Source organism: Oryctolagus cuniculus, chromosome 5 (assembly GCF_964237555.1).
Source record: "Oryctolagus cuniculus chromosome 5, mOryCun1.1, whole genome shotgun sequence".
Taxonomy (NCBI): Eukaryota; Metazoa; Chordata; class Mammalia; order Lagomorpha; family Leporidae; genus Oryctolagus; species Oryctolagus cuniculus.
In genome coordinates this window covers 168536864-168557765 of record NC_091436.1, presented here as the reverse complement: position 1 = coordinate 168557765, position 20902 = coordinate 168536864, and the positions used below count along the sequence as shown (strand labels likewise).

The window sequence follows — 20902 nt, the reverse complement described above, 5'->3', positions numbered from 1 at the left end:
ATGATTTTTCAAACGAAGATGCTACATTAGTGCTTAATTCTGTTCTTTCCACCACTCCGAGTGAGACATTCTCAAATATTGAGAAGCAGGGTCGGTGCTGTGGCGCAGCAGGTAAAGCCACCGCCTGCAGTGCCAACATCCCATATGGACCCTGGTTCAAGACTCTGCTGTTCCACTTCCAATCCAGCTCTCTGCTGTGGCCTGGGAAAGCAGTAGAAGATGGCCCAAGTCCTTGGGCCCCTGCACCCACATGGGAGACCCAGAAGAAGCTCCTGGCTCCTGGCTTTGGATTGGCAAAGCTCTGGCCATTGCGGCCAATTGAGGAGTGAACCAGTAGATAGAAGACCTCTCTTTCTCTCTGTCTCTCTTCTCTCTGTGTAACTCTGACTTTCAAATAAATAAATAAATCTTTAAAAAAAAAAAAAAAAAAAAAAGAAGCCACTCATTCACAGGGACCCACGTTTACAGTCCCTGGCATATGAATGAACCATGGGTCCATCAGTGACCTGCTGTCTTTAATAGCAGTGGTGGATTCTGACATTTAACCTTTGCCCTGGCCCCCAGGGCTTGGGCCCAAGAGCAGCAGTCACTGATGTTTATTGAGGACCCATGTTTCTTTTTTCCAGGAGTAGTTTATTTGAAAAGTAGAGTGAAAGGGAAAGAGAGAGAGAGAGAGAGATCTTCCATTTGCTGTTTACCCCCCCAAATACCCACAACAGCCGGGGCTGGGCCCAGCCAAAGCTAAGGGGCTGGAAACTCCACTGGGTTCCCCCATGTGTGTGGCAGGGACATCATTCCTTGTTTCCCAGGCGCAATAGCAGGAGCTGGACTGGAAGCAGGATGGCCAGAACTTGGACGAGTATTCCAGTAGGGGATGTCAGGGGCCAAGCGGCAGTTACAGCCTCTGCACCAGGGCACCCATCTCAAAGGCGATCTGGTTCTTAAACTCAGTCTGTAGTTCTTTAATCTGATCAGCCTGCGGTCTCCACACAGCGACCAGCTCCAGTTCACGTACAAGTAAAACTTGGGCAGGAACCTTCCAGACTTGTAACATTTCCAAGGCTTTCCCTCATGAGTATACAGTTTTTGCATCCACTTTGCTACTAATACAAAGCCTGTGTATGAGACCACCGTGCCCTGCCATGAGGCCAGCAACAGCTTTGCAGAGCGGGGATGGAGTTAAGCCACCACTGGGAAACCTACAAGCTGGCCTCCGCCTTGCTCCTCACAGCACCCCCAGCACACCACACAGCACCTAGCACAAAGTACTGTGACAGTGCGAGAAGAACCCAGCATAAGGCCCCTGGTGTTCTGGATGTCTAAGTGTGAAATCCCGCAGACCACCCCCGTAGTCTGGGGGTCTTTTTAATGCCAGGTGCTCAGGCTAACCAGCAGGATATTCTAATGCCCGAGAGACTTGTATAACCCCACCGTGTGTTACCAAGGTGTGTTCTTAATCAGTTGTCCCAGTAGATGAGAAATTACTCATCACCCACATAAAGCCAAGGCAGCCCTTGAGTGAGTTGCCAAGTATTTCAGCAAATGGTGTTGACTTCGCATGCTGAGTGGAAGGACAGACTCGCCACTACCTTTCCACAGAAAGGGTCCAAAGTGGGAGCCTCTTCTGGAAGGTGAAGGCTGCCATCTCTTGCCTCTCTCGGCCTGTAAGAGACAGAGCCCGGGGCCAGTGCTGTGGAGTAGAGGGTAAAGCTACTGCCCGCAACACGGCTCCTGTCCCAGCAGCGCCACTTCCGATACAGATCTCTGCTAATGACGTAAGAAAAGCAGCAGAAGATGGACCACGTGTTTGGGCCCCTACCGACCACATGGGAGACCCAGGAGAAGCTCCCGGCTCCTGGCTTCAGCCTAACTCAGCCCTGGCCATTGCCACCATCTGGGGAGTGACCCAGCAGATGGGAGATCTCTGTGCTCTCTCTCTCTCTCGCTCTCTCTCTCTCTCCCTCTCTCCCTCCCTCTCCCTCTCCCTCTCTCTCTCCCTCTCCCTCTGTCTCTCCCCCTCTCCCTCCCTCTCTCCTTCTCTCTCTCTCTTTAACGTTGCCTTTCAAATACATCAATACATCTTTTCAAATTATCATCATCACAGTTGTTGGACAGGTGTCTCTGACCACGTGTCTGTCCAAGTTGGCTGAATTTGAATCTTACGAGGGGTGGAGTTTCATGCGCTGGATTTGTTCTCCTTCTTCTGGGTCCTCACTGCTCCACAGTTACAACTCCTGCGTCTCACCGAGTCCTTCCGTGGCTACACGAGCACCTACAATAAAATGAGATTTTATCCAGAAGCAAATAAGACAGTCATTCACGTGACAGGGCAACGTGCTGGGTATTTTTCCCCTGGGTGACTTCTAAGAGGAACCGAGTGAACATTCATGGCTTCCGTACTTTGTTACAGACGCGTGAGTGTTCACGGGGGACGTTTACAATGCGCAGGGTTACGGAAGAGCTACGACCTCGTGGTTGTCTTGTCGCTGGGTGCCCACGGTGGCCACGGCCGCCCTGCCCCGACGGGGTGTGAAGCTGAGCTGCCGTTCTCACTGTGCTAGGGCTCCGGGAGGGCAAGCGTCACGGGGGTTCTCGCCTGGTTGTGCCGATTCTTCCAGTGGTCAGTCAGCAGCCAGGAGAGGTAACTGAGGCCGGGGCCCACGGCGCAGGTGTGCACCTCCATGTGTGGTGCACACACAGGTGCTGCAGTCCGGGTGTTCTTTCAGAGCAGTGCAGAGTAGGGTTCAAATGTGGTTTACAGGGGCTGGCACTGTGATACGGGGGCTTCAGCCACTACCAGCAGTGCTGGCATTCCATATGGACACAGGTTCAAGTCCGGGCTGCTCCACTTCCAATCCAGCTCTCTGCTAATAACCCTGGGAGAGCAGCAGAAGATGGTCCAAGTGCTTGGGCCCCTGCACCCACATGGAAAATCCAGATGGAGTTTCAAGGTCCTGGCTTCAACCTGGCCCAGCCCTGGATATTCAGGTATCTGGGGAATGAACCAACAGAAGGAAGACCTCTCTCTCTCTCACTTGCGCTCGCTCTTGCTCTCTGTAAGTGTGCCTTTCAAATAAATTAATAAGCCTTCTGAAAAATGTGTGTACACACTAGTGATACTTTTCATAGCTATGATCACAAGATAAAAATTTACCTTCCCCTAAATGGAGCGTGATCTATTTGTTGGATTTTTTTTTTTTTTTTTTAGATTCTACCTATAAATGATAGTTTGCAATTTGTAAAAATGTGCGACTTGCAGAAGTGGAGAGTAGAATGGTGGCTCCCAGGGTCCTGGGGAGCGGGAAATGCTTGACCAAGAGATACAGAGGTGGGGTCAGCTGTGGCGTAATGGATTAAGCTGCTGCCTGCAGCACCGGCATCCCAGATGGGTGCCTGCTGGAGTCCGGCTGCTCCACTTTCAATCCAGCTCCCTGCTAAGGTGCCTGAGAAAGCAGCGGAAGATGGCGCAAGTCCTTGGACCCCTGAACCCACGTGGGAGACCCAGAGGAAGCTCCTAATTCCAGGCTCCAGATTGGCTCAGATCCGGCCATAGTGGCCATCTGGGAGTGAACCAGCGGATGGAAGACCTTTCTCTCTCCCTCTCCCTCTCTCTATCTGTAATTCTACTTCTCAAATAAATAAATAAAATGTTTTTTAAAATTTTGCTAAGGGGATAGGTCTTAAGTATTCTTACCACATACCACAAGGTAACTATGGGAGGTGAGGGCGATTCTGGTTTGGTTGTGATATTTCGCAATGTATACTTACATCAAAGCACTGAGGAGTACAGCTCAAATACACAGGTTTTAAACTATGTGTTTACTCAGGACACAGAGAGCGTTCCCATCCGCTGGTTCACTCAGCACATACAATGGCCAGGGTGGAACCAGGAGCTGGCAGCTCGGTCTCCCACGGCGAAGGAGGGGCCCAGCCACGTGAGCCACCCACTGCTGCCTCCCAGCGTGTTCATCAGTAGGAAGACGGAATCCAGAAGCAGAGCTGGGGATTGAACCCTGCACTCCAACACGGGATGCCGCAGTTAACCGGCGTCTTAACCATTGAGCTGAACACACTCTCCACAGGTAGTCTTCGGCTGTCAGTCAAGATAGAAAAGATACACAAATAAACGGACTGGCAGTGGTTTAGCCCCCACCGCTCCCTCCTCACCCTCTCACACCATCACAGCCCTGTGGGAGACGCCCCAGGGAACATAACGAGGTCTTCACTCTCCCACAGGCACAGTCAGGACACACCTTCTGGTACCTTCATTGTTAGGGGACTTTGCACTCACACCCACCTGGATGGTGCAGGTCCAGCCCTCGGCATGTCCTCCCGGGGCAGATAAGCGATGTGGTGACCACGAGGTGGACCAGGCAGCCGCCGGCGTCCCACAGCACCGCTTCACGGTTTGGGTTTTGCAAGTAGTGGAGTACCCTCTAAAACAGAGATAGGAAGTGGAGTGCAGCAAAGCTGTAAGCCGGGGACACAGTTGTTCATCCTGATCGAGACGGTGTGCGGGGCCGGCGCTGGGGAGTAGGAGGTAGACATCCGCCTGCAGTGCCGGCATCCAATATGGGCGCTGGTTCAAGTCCCTGCTGCTCCACTTCCGATCCAGCTCCCTGCTGATGCCCTGGGAAAGCAGCAGAAGATGGTCCAAGTCCTCAGGCCCCCGCACCCACATGGGAGACCCAGAAGAAGCTCCTGGCTCCTGGCTTTGGATTGGCGCAGCTCTGGCCATTGCAGCCTATTGGGGAGTGAACCAGCGGATGGAGGACCTCCCTCTCTGTCTCTCCCTCTATCTGTCGGTAACTCTACCTCAAGTAAGTAAATAAATCTTTAAATAGCAACAAGAAAGATGGTGTGCACAGCATTTTATACGACTGGCTGCACGGTAGGTCTGTTGTAACTGACATACCTGCACTGTGGCACATAACTGCACTGTGAAACCAGGACAGCCGTGATGTCACTCAGTGATAGGCACCTCCCAGCTGCTACGGTTCCCAGGGGCCCATCGCTGCCGCCCATGCAGTCTGTCACCAGCTGACACCTTGATATTCATGCACCAACTTCAGCACCCTTTGTGCTGTAACAAAAAGGAATGGGCCAGCTGAGCTTGGAGAGACAAAAAGACACGGAAAAGTGGCAGGACAAGCAACACGAAGCAGGAGTAGCACAACCATGCCCCCAGACACAAGCACTGAGCCCCGCCCACAGTCAGGAGAACCACAGGGCATCCTGCCCCTTGCAGATGGCTGTGTGGCCGGGAGTTACCATCACTGTTAGTTGCTGTCTAGGGAATCTTGGGAGAGCAGAGTGTGGGAGGGGCTGGCACAGAAGGAACCCAGCACCTGTGCTGAGGCTGTGGGGGCTCCCAGAACCACTCCCTCACACACTCCCCGGGGCAAGTCCTCCAGCCCAGGCAGGGCCCCAGCAAGGGGAAGCTGGACTTGAACAACCGAGGGCTTTGAACATCTCCTGTAATCTCCTCTCAAAAGCCAAGAGCATCTCCAAAAGTCTTGGGTGGCTACAGATTGCAGAGTGGTCTCTGGAGTGCTGGGTACCAGAGCCAGGCCGGCAGGGAGAGCGCGCCCTTCCTCGCGTCACATGCTGAGGATGGCTCGAGATGGCAGGAGGAGAGGCCTGCAGGGCCCTGCAGTCGCTCGGTCCTCTTCCTGCTGTCCTATGCACAGCTGTGCCTCCTGCATCCACTGAACACCCATCTCCCTGGAGTCTAAAACAATCACCCTAGCAATCGTGCGGAGTGAGTGTGAAATTTGATTTCTGAAATGATGAAGTCTTCTGGTGCACATGAAAAATAAGAATACACACGGATGCTGCGACCATGAAAATATTGATATGACTATCGAAAGTGAAGGAAACAGAAAACCCTAAGGTGAAATTCTTCAGGATTGAAGACGAAGGAATGGTTTTGTCTCCATAAGTATTTCTGAGGGCAATACCATCTTCAGAAATGACAATGCAACATATGCTTGCCATACACTCTGAAATAATGCAAATAAAATAGAAGCTGAGGCGCTGTCGTCACTGTCTCTCCAGATGGCTATGTGGCCCTCAAATGTCACTCCATCGTCCCTGGCTCACCGGTGCTACCCCTACCCATGTGCCCATGCGCAGAGGAAGGCAGACACAGAGGGGCTTTGGTTGTGCTGTCTGTGGACAAATGGAAGATACATACCTACCCACACACAGGCACACACACATCCTCTCCTTCCTAGAACATCACAGCCGCCCTCCAGGCCACGAGACATGACTGAAATGTCTTCCTTTCGGTAGTGTCACAGTCGTGCATGATACGGATGCCCCGTGTCATCCTAAACTGCCTTGTTGATGAACCATCAAGTTGTCAGGTTGTTTTCGGGTTTTTGCTTAACAGCAGCACAGACCTCACTGTGAAGAGCATAGCAATGACCTCCAAAATTCCTCTTCTCCATAATCGCAAAAAAAAAAAAAAAGCACTGGAAAAAATGGTCATAATCAGCTTTTCTTCACCTCTGGAAATTAACCGAGCCATGCAATAGTCCAGGGACCCTTTTGTCAAGTAGAACAGAAGCTTTGTGGCGTTCAACTTGCTCTGGTCCCACCTCCTCCTCCCTAGCTCCTTGGTAGCCTTGAAAAACAAGTCAGCAATAACAGCAAAACTAGCAGTGCCGGCATCCCATATGGGCACCAGTTTGAGTCCCTGCTGCTCCACTTCTGATCCAGCTCCCTGCTGTGGCCTGGGAAAGCAGTAGAGGATGGTCTGGGTCCTTGGGCCCCTGCATCCATGTGGAAGACCTGGAAGAAGCTCCTGGCTCCTGGCTTCTTCCAATCGGCTCAGCTCTGGCCATTGCGGCCAACTGGGGAGTGAACCAGCAGATGGAAGACCTCTCTCTCTCTCTCTCTCTCTCTCTCTCTCTCGCTGCCTCTCCTCTCTGTGTAACTCTGACCTTCAAATAAAAGAATAAAATAAATCTTTTAAAAAAAAGTATTTGAAAGTCAGGGAGACAGAGTCAGAGAAATAAACCGAGATCTCGCATGTGCTGGTCCACTGCCTGGCTGGGTCAGGCTGCAGCCAGGAGCCAGGGACTGAACCCAGGTCTCAGGTCTCCTATATGGGTGGCATGGACCCAGGCACTTGAGCTGTCACCTGCTGCCTCCCAGGGTGCCCACGTGTGGGAAGCTGGGACCACAAGCAGAGCTGAAGCTCCAATATGAGGGGCTGGTGTCCCAGTGGCATCTTAACCGCTGTGCAAATCTGCAGTCTTCAGTCTACCAAGAAGTGGAACCAGAAACTGAGAATTCTGGATCACCAAATACAGAATGTCAGTAAAGAGACTGAAGTTATCTTTCAAATATGAGCAAATGATCATCCTGGGATAAAAACTACGAAAACTGAAATGAAAAGTCATCGTAGGAGCTCATCAGCAGGCTTGGGCAGGCAGAAGAAAAGGAAAATCAGGACTTCGGGAAATAGGTCAATGAGGTATCCCCTGCAAGGCACAGAGAGAAAAAGAAGGAAGGAAAATGCGCAGGGCCAACGAGGCCTCTGGGACACCATCAGCACGTGGACACACAGGACAGCGGCCCAGGAGCGAGGAGGAAGGGGAGCAGCCTTCCAAGAACCCCGACCCGAGCAGTCACAGCACTGGGAAGCAGCGATCTGTGCGTCCAAGGCTCAATGAACTCCTCGCAGAGTAAACACGGGGAAAGCCACGCCGAGACACACGGCAGCACACGACAGAGACAGATCTTCAAAGCTGCAAGAAGCAAGCAACTCGTCACATCAGAGTCCACAGAGCATTAACAGCGACTGCCTGCCAGAAAATACGCGGGTCGTGAGGCAACGGAAGAGACAGGCAGACAAGAATTCCCATCCGGCAAAACCACAGCTTAAAAGTGAAGGCAAAAGTAAGGCTAAACAAAGCCAAGAGAATCCACGCCTGCCTGCTTTACAAAACACAGTCTAGGGATTCCTTCGGGCTACACTGAAAGGACACTAGACGGCAATCAAATCCAGATGAAAACATAAAGAGTACAGGCGTGTCGTTCATAAATAATGTCACTCCTGGGTGACTACAAAAGGGAGTATGAGTGGCTTGGTTTGTAATTCCTGGTCTATTTAATTTAAAGTCTTCATAAAACAATACAGATAGCTCTGCACTGATGGAAATGCAACGTGCAAAGGTGTGATCTGCATGACAACAGCAAAGGAGGGGAGTGAGGTGCACAGCAGGAGGACTGGCCTGCGCCCCGTGAAGCTGTCTGGTATCAATCCAGAGAATATTACTGTCATTCACGACTCTGGTTATGGTCTCCAAGGCAAACACAAGATAACAGCTTAAGACAATACAGGTTTTTTAAGAAAAGACATGGGAATTTAAACGACTCAACAGAAATGTAATACAAACAACAGTGGTACTGGTATAATAAAGGAATAAAAAGACATAACACTGGTCTCCATTCTAGTCCCGGCTGCTCCTCTTCCCATTCAGCTCTCTGCTGTGGCCTGGGAGAGCAGTGGAAGATGGTCCAAGTCCTTGGGCCCCTGCACCCACGTGGGAGACCAGGAAGAGGCTCCTGGTTCCTGGCTTCCGGTCTGCGCAGCTCCGGCCGTTGCGGCCATCTGGGGAGTGAACCAACGCATGGAAGACCTCTCTCTCTCTATCTTTACCTCTCTCTGTAACTCTGTCTTTCAAATAAATAAATCTTTTTTAAAAAGGCATAATGCACACGGACAACGATGAAATGGTAACATAAATTCTAACATCATTAATTGCATTAAATGTAAATGTACACAATGTTTAACTGAAAGAAAAGACACAATGATTTACAAATATGATCCCACTCTGTGCTATCTGAAAAAGACACACTTTATATTCAGACACAAATAGCTTTTAAGGAAACACGTGGGAGAATATGCAACATGTGACAACCAAAAGGGACCTGTAATGACTGCACATTCTCCAACAAAATGCACTAGAAAACCAAACAGTTATTAGAGATAAAGAGGCCATTTTAGAATGATATAAAGGCCAATTTGCCAAAAATACGTAACGACTATAAATACATGTGAATTTAACATAACATATGCATCTAACAACAGAGCCTCCAAAATACACAAAGCAAAAATCGATCAAAGTGAATGAAGAAGTTAATGGATTAACAACAAACGTTGGAAACTTCAGTACCCCCTTTCAATGTATAGAACACCTATACAGAAGGAAAGAGAAGAATTAAAACAACCAGACCTCACAGAGTACCCAAGAACAGCAGAATAGGAGAGAACTTCAAAAACTACAGGGACATTCACATTGTGAATAAATATATGCATAGATTTTAATTTTTCACATTAAAATGAACTATCATTTAATTCAATTTTCCTGTGAGCCTTTTGAAGCATTCTCATACATAATTTTCTTCTCAAACACACCTGGAACTTTCTCCAGAATGGACCATATGTTAGTGAATAAAACAAGTCAATAAATGTAAAAGAACTGAAGTCATACAAACTATGTTTTCTCAACAAAATGCAATGAAATTGGAAACAACAGAAGGCAGTTTGAGGGATTCACAAATAGGTGGGAAATAAGGAACACATTCCTAAATAACCAGTGAGTCAAAGAAAAGATCACAAAAGAAAAACTTTAATTTGAAAGTCAGGAGGGACTGGCGCTGTGGTGGAGCAGGTAAAGCCACTGCCTGCAGTGCCGGCATCCCATGTGGGTGCCGGTTCTAGTCCCGGCTGCTCCACTTCCGATCCAGCTCTCTGCTATGGCCTGGGAAAGCAGTAGAAGATGGCCCAAGTCCTTGGGTCCTTGTGGGAGACCTGGAAGAAGCTCCTAGCTCCTGGCTTCAGATTGGAACAACTATGGCTGTTGAGGCCGTCTGGGGAGTGAACCAGCAGATGGCAGACCTCTCTCTCTCTCTCTCTCTCTCTCTGTCTCTGTCTCTATCTCTCTTTCTCTCTATCTCTCCTTCTCTCTATCTCTCTGCCTCTCTGTAACTCTGCCTTTCAAATAAATAAAATAAATCTTTAAAAAAAAAGAAAAGAAAGTCAGAGAGAAAGAAAATATCTTCCATCTACTGGTGCACACTGCAAATGCTCGCAATAGCCAGAACTGGACCAGGCTGAAGCCAAGAGCTAGGAACCCCATCCAGGTCTCCCACATGGATCACAGGGACCCCAGTACCTGAGCCATCACCTGCTGCCTCCCCGGGTGTGCATTAGCAGGAAGCTGGATCAGAAGCCGAGGGAGGGCTCCATCCCGGATAGGCCAGTATGGGATATGGGTTTCCCAAGTGGGGATTTTTAACCTGCTATGCCACAACAACTATTCCAAATAATTCAATTTTGAATTATGTGGACAGACATTTCTCCAAACATATACAAATAATACGCCCATAAAAAGAGGCTCATTGTCACCATTCCTTGGGAAAATGCAATGCAAATCAGAACCACATTTACACCCGCTAGAATGGCTGGAATCAAAGATAGGCAATGACACGTGTGAGTGAGGATGGGAGGAACTGGAGCCCTCATGCATTGCTTGGGGGGATGCAAAATCGGAGAGCCGCACTGGATAGCACTTTGCACAGTGTCGTGGACAGAGTTACCACGTGACAGAACAGTTCTACTCTTGGTTGTATATCCAGAGAACTGAAAGCATTAAGAATTAAAAATGCCCTGAATGCTCATGGCAGCACTAATTATTTATTTGTTAAGATTAATTTTATTTATTTGAAAGACTGAGTTACACAGAAAGGTAGTGACAGAGAGGAGAGATCTTCCATCTGCTGGTTCACTCCCCAAATGGCTGCAATGGCCAGGGTTGGGCCAGGCCAAAGCCAGGAGACAGGAGCTTCTTCCGGATCTCCCATGTGGGTGCAGGAGCCCAAGGACTTGGGCTATTCTCCACTGCTTTCCCAGGCACAGTAGCAGGGAGCTGGATTGGAAGTGGAGTAGCCAGGACTTGAACCAGCACCCATATGAGATGCCAACACTGCAGGCTGGTATCTTTAGTCTGATGTGCCACAGCGCTGGCCCCTGGCGGCACTATTTATAATAGCCAGAAGGTAAGGCAGCCCAAACATTGATCAAATGATACATGGACAATCAAAATGTGGTATTCTCGCTTAAAAGGCAAATTATTTGGTCAAACGGGCACAGCATTTCTCATTGATGTGTTGAGTATGTTTAGGTTGACGGCGGTACAACTGTGGATAAAACTCATTGGAATGTGTGCTTTTAATGGGTACATTTTGTGGAAGGTGAACTGTATTTCAGTAAAAGGAGTAAAAGCAGGAAATACTTCTGTGTATCTACTGTCACATGCAGGAGACTTTCTCAAACACAGACTTGCAGGGGCCGGCGTTGTGGTGCAGCCGGTTAAGCCACAGCCTGTGACACCGACATCCCGTGTGAGCCCCAGTTTGAGTCCTGGCTGATCCACTTCCGATCCAGTTCTCTGAGGATGGCCTGGGAAGGCAGTGGAAGACGGCCCAAGTGCCTGGGCTCTTGCACCTAGCTGGGAAATCCACAGGAGGCTCCTGGCTCCCGGCTTTGGCTTGGCCTTTTGGAGACTGAACTGGCAGATGGAAGATTTTCCTCTCTCTCTCTCTCTCTCTCTCTCTCTCTCTCTCTCTCCTTTCTTGCCCCCCTCCCTCTCCCTCTCTGCCTCCCTCTTTCTCTGTAACTCAGCCTTTCAAATAAATAAATAAATCTTTTTTTAAAAGAGTATGGGATTGCTGTGTCAAAAACATATGATTTTTTTCTAATTTTAGATATTACCAAGTTGTTTTCCAAAGGCAGCACAGTAATTCACACAACTGATTTGAAAGTCTCATTTCTCTGAATTCTTCCATGCTTTCAAATTTTTGCCAAGTTGATGAGTAAAAATGACATTATTCTTTCAACTGTGCTTCTATTTTTCACTGCAGTTCTTCATATGTTTGAGCATAATTTGGGCTTCTCCAGTTGTCAATTACCAAATGGTGTTTACCTATATTTTTATTAGGTTGTCTGCCTTTTTCTTAACAATTTATGAAAGCTCTTGTACATTCGATATATTAACCATTTATTTATCCATTACAAATTTTATTCCCTTTAAGTAATCTTTTTTTATATTTATTTTTTATTTGAAAGGGAGAGCTACAGAGAGGCAGAGGCAGAGAGAGAGAGAGAGAGAGAGAGAGAGAGGTCTTCCATCCACTGGTTCACTCCCCAAATGGCTGCAACGGCCAGACCTGAGCTGATCTGAAGCCAGGAGCTTCTTCCAGGTCTTCCCACGTGGGTGCAGGGACCCAAGCACTTGGGCCATCTTCCACTGCTTTCCCAGGCCACAGCAGAGAGCTGGATCGGAAGTAGAGCAGCTGGGATTGAACCGGCAGCCATATGGGATGCTAGCACTGCAGCCAGTGGCTTTACGGGCTATGCCATAGAGCCAGCCCCTAAGTAACCTTTGAAAGTCCATTCGAAGTATTAAAGTATGCTTGAGTGATTTGAAAAAGCAAAAACTAACCAAGACTTCTGGGGTTGGCATCATGATGTAACTGGTTAAGCTGCTACCTGCAGCACCAACATCCCATATGGGCACGGGTTTGAGTTCCAGCTGCCCCACTTCCCATCCAGCTCTTTGCTATGGCCTGGGAAAGCAGTAGAAGATGGCCCAAGTACTTGGGCCCCTGCACCCGCATGGGAGACCTGGAAGAAGCTCCTGGCTCCTGGCTTTGGTTCAGCGCAGCTCTGGCGGTTGCAGCCAATTGGGGAGAGAACCAGTAGATGAAAGACCTCTCTCTCTCCCCACCTCCCTGCTTCTCCTTTGCTCTCTGTGTGACTCTGACTTTCAAATAAATAAATAAACCTTTAAAAAAAAAAAGAAAGAAACAGCCCTGGCTGTTGCAGGCATTTGGAGAGTAAGCCAGCTGGTGGAAGCTATCTCCCTCTCTCTCTTCTCCTTTCAAACAAATAAATTAACCTTTTTTAAAAATTAAACTCCTTTTTTCTTTAAACTTTGAATGACTGGTTCAAGAATGAAATCATAATTTAATAAGAGCACCATGATACAATGTGGCGTTTTGTCTTGTGGCCTAAGACACAATGAGGTAACTTCTCAACATGTATAGTGCTGAGGGGGAACCAGCTTGCATCACAATCTCACTTTCTGTGTATGGCTTCACCCAGTTTCTGTGCGTGCATGTGTGTGTGTGTCCCTCTCTCTATAACTCCGCCTTTCAAATAAAATAAATAAATCTTTACCAAAAAAGAGAAAAAGGAAATTCCAGAAAACAAAAGAATGCACAAGTGGACATCCCATCAGCCATCGGAGCAGCGGCATCTTCGCACGCCACACGGAGCATGGACAGCCCGGCTATGCTCTCATCTGAACAGGAGATACGGTCTTGGCGGTATCATGAAGATGGTTTTGAGCTCTTGGGCTCCCTCAAAGGGTCACAGAGACCCCGGGTTCCACAGAGCACACTGGCTGCACCACGTTCTGCATAAGTCCCTTTGGAAGCTTCTGGAAGGCTGGCAAGCACTGGCACTGAAGAGGCAATCCGGGAAGGAGAGGCAAAGAAGCAGAGGCATGGACGCCTCGGACTTTCCTCCAGTGTGCAGGGATCCTGAGAGGCTGAGGGGCCGCCACTGCTTGAGCAGGAAAAACCTCACACCCGCCCGGGCCGCTGGGCTTCTCCTGTGGCTGCAGGATTCCAGACAGAACAGCCTTCAGGGACAGCCCGCACGTCACTGTGCCTCTCCGCTGCGTCTCCCTCCCTGTCCCAGGGTGAGTGTCCAGACCGCGCCGTCAGCCGCTCACATGTGTGCACCATTCTGGAGCTGGGTCATAAACATTTGAACTACATTGGCTCAATAACGGGGACATTTTGGCTCCAGTCTGTGCTGAACTTTGTCCATTCCAGAAATAACCCGTAAGACATTCCCAAGGCACTGAGTGATGCAAACCACATTTAGCCACTTAGCATGGACAAAAATGTGACTGCAAAGCAGAACCTCGGCTTCTTCCCAGCTAGAAGAGATTATGTGCACGGCGCTTGCAGCTCAGAACCCGCCTTCCCCTCACTGGAAGACGGCCCCTCCGTGGCTCGTGTCGGAGGCTTGCAGGGTTAGGACCGATGCTTACAATCAGTACCAAGCCCCTCCTCAGCACGCCACCCCTAAGCATGGAGGTGGGACCGAGCCCAGCAGATGGTGCCTCTCCCACGCCTCTGCAGTTTTGAAAGCAGGGCTAATAGGTGTAGAAGCCAAGGCAGCAGTGATCCGTGTGCCTCCATACCCCAGGCATAGTCACCAGGCACTAGCACTTATTTGACACGGGCTTTTTTATTTTTTAAAGATTTATTTTATTTATCTAAAAAAGCAGAATGACAGAGACAGGGGGAGACAGAGTAAGGGGTCTTCTATCCACTGGTTCATTCCCCAAGAGGCCAAAAGGGCCAGGGCTGGGCCAGGCCAAAGCCAGGAGCCAGGAACTCCATCAGGGTCTCCTGCATGGGTGCAGGGACTCAAGCACTTGGGCCATCCTCTGCTGCGTTCCCAGGGGTATTAACAGGAAACCTGGGTTGGAATGCTGGCATCCTGGGTGGTAGCTTAGCCACTGGGCCATAATGCCGGCCCCACTGACACACGCTTTTCTTAATTCAATGTTCGATGTGCTCCTACGACAAGGTGACAGGGGCTGAAATTCGAGCCAGGACCCTCATGCACGATTCCTCGGTCTAATGCGTCAGGGAGCCTTTTATCTCTATGGGTCTGTTCTGATCACCATGAAAAAAAAATGGTGGCACAAGCTGGGCACTTGACACACAGGCCTGAGGCTGGAATCTGGGACCCAGTGCTGGCAGGCTCGGCTCCTCCTGAGGCTTCTCTCCCAGGCTTGCAGCCAATCATCTCCTGACTGTGTCCTCACATGGGTCCTCCTCCATGTGGGGCTCTGCCCCCACCTCCTTTTCTTAGAGGGACACCGGTCAGATGCACCAAGGGTCACCCAAAGGCCTTACTTTACATCAGTTACCTCTGTTTAGTGTAGAATCATACGTTTTTACTCATGTGAGAGGCAGAGAGAAGGAAAGAGAGAGATCTTTTGCCTACTGGTTCACTCCCCAAATTCCTGTAACACTGGGGCTGGACCAGGTGAAAGCCAAGAGCCAGGAACTCCATCCAGGCCTCCCATGTAGATGGCAGGGGCCCAAGCACTTGGCCCATCACCTGCTGCCTCCCCCTGCGTTAGCAGGAAGCTGGATTGGAAGCAGAGGAGATGCTCTGATACGGGATTCGGAGACCCCAGGAAGAGGCGTTTCCTATTGTGCTACAGTGCCCACTCCCTTAATTCTCTCTCATAACTCTGTCGCCAACTCAGCCAGATTCTGCCGTCCTGAGCGTCGGGAATTCAGCGTATAAATCGTGGTGCACAACTCACCCTGTGCCAGCACTCACGCTGCCATCCTTCTGTCCTCCTTCAACTTGCCCTCAGTGGCAGGAAAGCAGACACATCCACCTCGCTCACCTCCAGTTCCTAGCAGAGGTTCCGGAAGGGCAGCAATGTTTCAAACAATTTTGCTTCAGTATTAAAGTTTTATGAATGTTCACTTGTAAACTCAGAGGTGTCATAAAGATGAAAAAATATTAAAACCTAAAAACCCTATGCTGGAGGGACTCAATCACATCATTTCACACTAACTAATAATATTTGTTCTCACATGAAGGACACCAAAGCATTAGACCCAAAAGATTATTACATGATCTTGATGCAATTATTAAACCTTAAATGATTTCCTGAGAGGAAATACTCAACAATTCTATGACTTACTTAATGTCTTTGCCTCATTTTAAAAATAAGACATTCAAATAATATCTTTTTTATTTATTTATTTGAAAAGCAGAGTTACAGACCAGAGAGGGAGAGACAGAGAGAGATCTTCCATCCACTGATTCTCGCCTCAAATGACCACAAATAGCCAGGGCTGGGTCAGGCTGAAGCCAGGAGCCTGGAACTCCATCCTGGTCACCCACGTGGGTGCAGGGGCCCAAACACGTGGGCCACCTTCAGCTGCTTTCCTAGGCACATTAGCAGGGGGCTGGGTCAGAAGAGGAACAGCCAGGACCTGAACCAGGGCTCCTAAGGGATACCTGAGCTACAGGCAGAGGTTTAACCAGCTGTGCCACAACACTGGACTCGTGCGATCTTTTCAGAACGAGTGCCATGTCATGAGGAGAATTTAAATGATGCTGTCCAGGGCCCTCGGGGCTGAAGAGCCGGCCTCCCACGCCGCAGGCTTCTGCAGCCACAGCGTGTGCGGAGTCCAGGACATTGCTCTTGGGTCGCAGACGCTATCACGTGGTTCAGCTTCATATGTAAATGAGCTCCTTTACAGCACAATGTTTAAAGCAGGAAATTAAGCAAATCTGGGTTGTTACGGGTTTGTTTGTTGGTAATTTTTTCCCCTTTCTCTAAATAGAAAAACGAAGGCTTTTCCAGGCAGGCAGCAAAGTCAGAACATTTATGTCTTCTGCTCCATGAACTCACAAACATCTGCATTTGCATCTGGAGTTAAATGGCCTGGGCAAATTATTCATCAGGAGGAAAAGTATTGCAAAATGTCACTGGCCTCTTGGGGGCCAAGGCCAAGTTCTTTAATATAAAGAAATAAGTAAATGAGATAAAATAAAACCTTGTTCTGAAATCCACAAAACTGACCGGAAACTTAAGAAGCCCAGGATTTTTCTCTGGTGTTGTGAGTCTTCTGAAATACCCAAGACCCCTAAAATACCTTCCCTGGGGCGATAGAAAGAAACAGAAATAGCAGCATTGTGTGGGCCTCGTGAGCGCCCCGTTCACAGCGCACTCTGCAAACAATCTCCTGTGCCACATTTAGGGAAAAGCACAATTTTAGGAAATCCAAACAACCTGACCTACAGATAACCTATCCGGCAACAATGAAGCTTGAAAAAAAGATTTCAGTTCAAAAAAGTAAAGAGGAAAAAAAAAAGTTTCCTTATTTCAGGAACTAAGTCAATGAAATCTCGGATTTTTCAGGGCCTGGCCTCGACGGGTCTGCCCTGGTTTTGAAGTCTTGTTGAGGTCACTTTCCTGCGATAGACGAGTGGCTTTGGAGTAGAGCTCGCACGCCGACTGCAAAGAGCAGGAAAACACACCCACACAAGCAGTGCGGGGCAGGGGTCTCCAGCACACAGATGATCAGAGACTTGAAGTCCCAGTCCACTAGGCACTCAACCACCCTAGCACACAGCTACCGCGGAGCCCAGAGCCCTGGCTGAGCTCAGACTCCCGTCTGTGCAGCACAAGGTAGGAAGGTCCAGGCAGGGACAACCCCTCCCTCTCCTTGGTGCAAAGGCTGAGGCCGACTCTCAACGCAAAACAAAAAGCTCTGGAAAACCTCGTTCTCCCATTCAAGTCATGATGACGCTGTGGCACCCAGGACCCCACCCCAGCAGGAGTTCACCCCACAGGGAACCAGCAGCAGCTCTGGGCGGGCAGTTTTCTCTTTCACCAGGAAGGTAAAAGACCATTTTGTAATCATCGGATTGCACAACACAGACCTTCTGATAAGATTTTTCAATGAGAAAATTATGAAGCTGGATGGAAAAGAGAATTCCTGCCTCCGCCACACTCACTCCAAGCAGCTTAGACGTATTTTGTGAACAACAGTCACCCTATGAAACGGAACCATGAAATGACCCCATAGTCCCCCCAACTGATGAGAGTTGAGCTGTGAGTCCCTTCACTGCCTCCTAGATGCCAGCAAGACTCCATGAGCTCCGAGAAGTCCCTATCCCAGCTCTGTGTCCCCGGGCCTGGCTCTGTCACAGCCAAGCTCAGCGGCAGGAAACCCTAACACTTGGATTCTCCGTGTGCGTTCCTTTCCATCAGCTCCAAAGTGAAGCTCCCCCCAACCCCCACCCCACTCTCAGGAAAACTATGTCTTCTGTTCTAGTTTCTTTGAAATCTTGCAATCTCTCCAAACAAGATACATAAAGACGAAGAACAAATACTTCATCACTACTTCCCGGGGCTCCTTCCATCTATTTTTTTTTTTTTTTCAACTTCAATGTTCTTCAGTTGTTCAGATAAAATTCCCTATTTGTCCAGGTTGGGGACAGAGAAGGCAGAAGACACCAGACGTTGTCAGTGACCTGAGAGATCGGCTCTTAACTCTGCCACCCTCTTAGATTAGGACTGCACGTTTCTGAAAACCACCCCGTGCCCACAGCCCAGATGGAGCACATGTATATACACCAGGTTCTGTGCCTTCGGACTGCATCTCGGGGAAGGGACAGGAATTACTTAGACTGTGAACAAGTGGCCCCCTTGCAGACAGGGGAAGGCCAGGAAAGGTTTTATAGTAAGCTTTACAATAGAGCAGTGTGGCTGGGATGGGCTACGTTCAGCCTCGGGGTGTACTGCTAATAAAAGCGCTGGCTCGCCCTCTGTTTTTAAGTGCCCTAGACCTATGATGTCAGAATTCATTATGCATGTAGGGGCTATTTACTGCTTCATAAACTGGAAGACAAGGAATGGCTGATGAAAAAAATGGGTTCCAAAGCTTAAATGCAATCACTCAGCTGTTCTCCCAAAGACCACCAAGTCCAAATCCAAGGACCTTTCTAGCCAAAGGCAGAGTCCCGTGTCCAGAGCCATAAAAGCCCTCCTGGCCTGGATGGGAGCTGGGCTGGGTGGCGGAGAAGGCTGTCTTGAGTAGATCTCTCAGGGAGAGATGCTAGTGTGTGTCCCACGGCAATGGCCAACAGCCATTCATCACGGCTTGGGTGAGAGAGAGCTAGCAGGAAGGGACCAGAGACAGAAACCCCATGCCATTCGTCCTCCGGGCATGGGGGACGCGAACAGCCCTACTTCAAAGCTGACTCTTCAAAACTCAGCTTGGAACGAAGGGATTTACTAAGCACTGCCATATGCCAAATGCTGGGAGAGGCCCAGCACCCAAAACTGAGCCTGGCACATAGCAGGCACAAAAAGCCCTGCTAGATGAATGACAAGCACAGGAGATTCCATCGCAATTCTTCAGCTTGGGGTAACAGTGATAAATAAATTCACCCTTTTCCTACCCAGTGCAGGAGCAGGGCTTTCGTGGGAGTGTTAGGAAGCCTCTCTCATCCATCAAAATATCATCTGCTCACCCACCTAACCACCGAGCACTGAACTTTCTCTGCTTTGAGAACCTGATTCCTTCATATACAACATTCACTTCTTCAAGTCAGAAAAGAAATAAAGAACTCTTATTTAAGGTAATAGATAATATATTTATCTTGGTTTCATGCTAACATAATGACGAAATACTAGGAACATTCCCCATAATTCCCACTATTATTACTACCATTTACTGCTGCCTAGACATTCAAGCCCACACAATAAAACCTGGAACAAAAATAAGAAATGGACAGGCCTTGTGGCACAGCAGACTAACCTGCCGTTTGGGGCACCCAAGTCCACATCAGAATGCCTGGTTTGAGGCTCAGCTGCTCCGTGCTTCTGCTCCAGCTCTCTGCCAACGCCCCTAGGAAGCAGCAGGGGATAGCCCAAGTACTGGGGTTTCTGTCGCCCGTAAGGGGGACCCCGCTGGAGTCCCCAGCGCCTGCCTTCAGCCTGGCCCAGCCCCGGCTGTTGCAGTCATTTGGAGAATGAACTAGCAGATGAAAGATCTCTAGGGGCCGGCGCCATGGCTCACTTGGTTAATCCTCTGCCTGCGGCACCTGCATCCCATATGGGCGCCAGTTCTAGTCCCGGTTGCTCTTCTTCCAGCCCAGCTCTCTGCTGTGGCCCGGGAGAGCTGTGGAAGATGGCCCAAGTGCTTGGGCCCTGCACCCACATGGGAGACCAGAAGGAAGCACCTGGCTCCTGGCTTCGGATCAGCGCAGCTCCAGCCATAGCGGCCATTTGGGGGGTGAGCCAACAGAAGGAAGACCTTTCTCTCTGTCTCTCTCTCTCTCACTGTCTAACTCTATCTGTCAAATAAAAAGAAAGATATCTCTGTTTCTCTCTTCCTCTCTCTCTCTTTCTCTCATTTGCTCCTTCCCCATCCATCTGTCACTCTGCCTCCCAAATCAATAAATAAATGTTAACAACTAAAATAATAGCAGGTACAACACTTCGCAGGGTTTTCCAAAGCATGTTCCTTGGAACACTAGTTTTCTGGAAGGTTGAACAGAGCTAAGCAGTTTGCTTGCTGTAGGATTTCTCAGAGTCTTAAATATCTCATTGTCTTCCATGAGTCTCCAAGAGAGGAAACATTATCTGAGGTTCCCAGCTTCTTTAACACTACATTGTTTTTTTCCCATAGAGTTGCAAAGCCCTCATGTTCCTTGAAACACTCTTTGGGAAACGCCACCGACATCTGTTTTTGATCTTCAGATATTTTAATTTATGTATTGAGCCAAATATATCCATCTTCTTCGAACTGAAGCAGTAATAAGAATAAGGGCTTTGGAATCAACAACCTGGATTTGACTCCTGCATCCTCTGTGGGCTCAGGGCCTGGGAAAAGGGTCCTTCACGTTTCTTGATCTTCAGTTTCCTCATCTGTGAAATGGGGGTTGTGGAATCTACCTTACAAAACGCAAATATCAGATTACAACCGCAAGTGAAATAATCGAGGATAGACATGATGCGAGGGATGAGCCCTCTCTCATCACTGGGACTGGGGAAACTGTCACAGCTGACAGAAAAGGTAAATTAACAGTTTAACAGAAAGTCTTTAAAGCATTTGTACATTTTCATCTAGTAGTTTCACTTCTAGGAAACGAAAGTCTGACAAAGATGTTTCTGGAAGGTGTTTTATAATCACAACATACGGGAACTATGTAGGTGTCCACAACAGACAGTTAGTGACATCACTCACAGGACAGGGGTGG

At 48.9% G+C, this 20902-nt stretch overlaps 1 long non-coding RNA gene across 8 annotated transcripts in view; it reads right to left on the bottom strand.

Annotated features, from left to right (window-relative positions):
• LOC103345145 (uncharacterized) overlaps window positions 1–20902 on the bottom strand; it is a 53314-nt gene that overhangs the window by 15811 nt on the left and 16601 nt on the right. For 2 of the 8 annotated variants that reach the window (XR_011389070.1, XR_007915095.2), the window contains exons 2-4: window positions 4298–4436; window positions 2401–4093; window positions 2164–2272 (exon numbers count right to left, since the gene is read on the bottom strand). This is a non-coding gene — a long non-coding RNA (uncharacterized lncRNA). Of the gene's footprint in view, window positions 1–1589; window positions 1663–2163; window positions 2273–2400; window positions 4094–4297; window positions 4437–4915; window positions 5084–20902 lie in introns of all 8 variants that reach the window. The other 6 variants (XR_011389071.1, XR_011389072.1, XR_011389073.1 and 3 more) reach the window with 5 other exon arrangements.